Source organism: Macrobrachium rosenbergii, chromosome 21 (assembly GCF_040412425.1).
Source record: "Macrobrachium rosenbergii isolate ZJJX-2024 chromosome 21, ASM4041242v1, whole genome shotgun sequence".
Taxonomy (NCBI): domain Eukaryota; kingdom Metazoa; phylum Arthropoda; class Malacostraca; order Decapoda; family Palaemonidae; genus Macrobrachium; species Macrobrachium rosenbergii.
Genome location: NC_089761.1, coordinates 42,310,883 through 42,314,272, shown reverse-complemented (window position 1 = coordinate 42,314,272; position 3,390 = coordinate 42,310,883). Strand labels below are relative to the sequence as shown.

Genomic DNA, 3,390 nt, shown 5'->3' with positions numbered 1-3,390 from the left:
TATATATATATATATATATAAATAGTGTGTGTGTAATTTTTATCCAGAAGTAAAGGATTTGTAGGGCTCTTGATTAAAATACTGTTCTCGCATCGTCCAAGTCACACTAATCTTGTTAAGAATCGTGTTCATGGTAGAAGCAAACTCATAACCTTCCCTTTTACGAAAGGCGTGTCTGTCGCTTACCTTTTTAGCTCTTCCCTCCCATCCCCACTCTTTGCTTCCTCCCCGAGAGGTTATTGGTCTCTTGAATACCCACCAGACATTAGAGCAGAGTTTTCTTTAGACGCGCCATATGCACCGACCTTATGTATTTTGCTTGTATTCGACCCTATGCATTTTGCTTGTTTTCGACCCTATGCATTTTGCATTAATTCGACCCTGTGCATTTTGTGAGTATTCGACCCTATGTATTTTGCATATATTCGACCCTATGCCTTCTTCGTGTATTCAACCCTATGCATTCTGCATGTATTCGACCCTTTGCATTTTGCATATATTCGACCCTATGCATTTTGCAAGTATTCGACCCTATGCATTTTACATGTATTCGACCCTATGCATTTTGCATGTATTCGATCCTATGCATTGTGGTTTTGGTACAGAGGTAGACAGTTGACGTGTCCACCTTGTTAACAAGATTCGATGTGTATGGTATATATAAATTCCTTTGGGTGAAAGTTATTGCCCAGGTAAAATGAATTCGTTATTAGGGTGTATTTATAGCTTGGCATTGGAGAGTGGACTGAATTATGTGCAAAATTATCATATATATATATATATATATATATATATATATATATATATATATATATATATATATATATATATATATATAATGAGGGGAAAAAGTATTTTAGAACTGAGGAGCCTTTTATTGAAAGTTTCATTTTTGCCTTCAGGTGAGATAAACTCTTTAGCGCTTATTCATTTTCAAATATTAACTTGAGATATTATTTTGATCACTGCATGTTTAAGTAAGTAAATTTCTATATGTATTATGTTGCGGGAATCATACTTTTAAAGATTATCGTCATGTTTTATCATCTCATTTTTTATATTACAATAAACTTTAAAGTTGGAAGAACTTCGACCTTCATGGAGGAGGGTCAGCTACTTGTCAATGTGAAGTTATGATCTTTGCTGTGTTTATTGTTCGCGGATGGAGACAACAAACCCTGAACATGGACCACCTTTTATTTATCGGACTTTATTAGAATATTTTGGTAATATATATATCACCTTTCAGCGTTCTTTTTATCTGAATACTTTTGTATATACAGTTCGTCTCGTATCAGTTTCAAAACTTGCTGTATAATTTTATGGTAGGTATAGAAAATATGCAACAAAAATGTACATGTGTATTATATATATATATATATATATATATATATATATATATATATATATATATATATATATATATATATATATATATAATATAATATTTTATATAAATATATATATATATATATATATATATATGTGTGTGTGTGATTAGGTATGTATGTATGTGTGTATGTATATATGCATGTATGTAAGTGTGTCACAACCGAATCAACAATTCAGTCACCCCAATTTTATCTGTTTTCTTTAGCACTTACTGTGTAAATGGATATTCGTCTTGAAGTAGGACGTATGCACAGCATAACATATAAATAAAGATATCATATATAAGTAGTTGCGGTGAATATAAATTACACACACGCGAACACGCACATACATGTATACATACATTATATACATATATATATATATATATATATATATATATATATAGAGAGAGAGAGAGAGAGAGAGAGAGAGAGAGAGAGAGAGAGAGAGAGAGAGAGACCCAAGTTCTACTTATCGACATATCGATGCATGATGGAATGTAAAGGGAAAACTTAATTCCAGTTCATATTAAAAATAACCATTGTAATTCATTGCCTTTTCACAACGCAATATCAACATCATCTTGTTCCTCCAGTAGCGGTACCGTATATATTCTTCGTTAAACTCACAGCACTGTTTTTTTATTAATCTTTTGTTAAATTGTCACTCTTCTACCATTGTCTTTTAAGAAATACTTTATTGTCGGTTTGGCAATAGGTGTTATAGATATTTTAACCGACTTTTATTCTAACACATGGCACGTTATGTAAACACTCTACCAGTGATACGTTTAATCATTCACCGCTTTGGCTTCTCATTTTTCCTTTAGATCAACTGTAAGTTAGTAAACACTGATGCCACCATCCGCAAAAATCTCCTTTCTCTCGCAAACAACAGAAGTAGAGATATTTCACAAGTCACACCAAATTCTTCGTCCACATCCCCACCATCGATCTCACTCAGGCCACTAACCACCACCACCGAACGACGTCAGTACCACGAGACGGTGAAATCCTCATATGCGTTTTCGTCGATCCCTCCTTCTGTCACTTTCACTCTCGAGGAACCGCCTGAAGAAGGTGTGACCGACGTAAGTCCCAGCCAAGAAAAGTGATTGGAAGTTGTTGTCTCTTCCTTTGCCGTAGGAATACTGAGCAAGATCGAGAGCAGGAGACACGAACCCTGGCCAAAGGGCCAGCAAGAACAGCGGCCAGGGGGTCGCGAGCTCTCGCCGGCGACGCCGTGGGGGCCAACCAAGGGCGGCCGGCACCCCTGAGGTCGCCGCCTGGGGTCTAGCGCGAGGTGTGTCCTCCCGCCCGAAAATTTCTGGTCCTTCGCCCCGTTGGGCCACTCCAGGGACGCAAGCCTCCCGCAATGCCAGAGCTCAACATGGCACAAGTATGATGTTGCATTTAATGCTGTCGATGGAGACATGCCCACCGCCTCGATTTATGGCTCCTCCTTCTGCTCTGTGGCATCGTCGCCTTCGTCACATTGCATTTTGTTTTGTATTTTGGAGTGGCCTTGTTTATTTACTCTTGTCAGGAAATATTAAAATTGTCAGCTGTTGAGAGTATTATGGTTGAAATTATTTCATATTTTCTGACTATTTTTCCAGATGAATGCCTCTTTTAGGTAGGTAACGAAATTATATATATATATATATATATATATATATATATATATATATATATATATATATATATATATATATATATATATATATATATATTATATGTATGTATGTATAAATATATATATATATATATATATATATATATATATATATATATATATATATATATATATATATATATATATATATATATATATATATATATATATATATATATATATATATATATATATATTGTGTGTGTATGTGGATGTATGCGTTTATATTACAGTGACCTAATATTCTTTTGTACGTACGCAAATAAGAACAAAAACTCCTACAATGTAGATTCAAATGAGCAGCACGGGCAAAGCTCGCAAACTACGCATATTTACTGTGTT

At 34.6% G+C, this 3,390-nt stretch overlaps 1 long non-coding RNA gene across 2 annotated transcripts in view; it reads left to right on the top strand.

Moving 5' to 3' along the window:
- Window positions 1-2,812, top strand: part of LOC136850011 (uncharacterized) — a 330,286-nt gene extending 327,474 nt beyond the window's left edge. For both annotated transcript variants that reach the window (XR_010856509.1, XR_010856508.1), the window contains one exon: window positions 2,204-2,812. This is a non-coding gene — a long non-coding RNA (uncharacterized lncRNA). The remainder of the gene's footprint in view (window positions 1-2,203) is intronic.
- The last annotated feature ends 578 nt before the right edge of the window (window positions 2,813-3,390 follow it).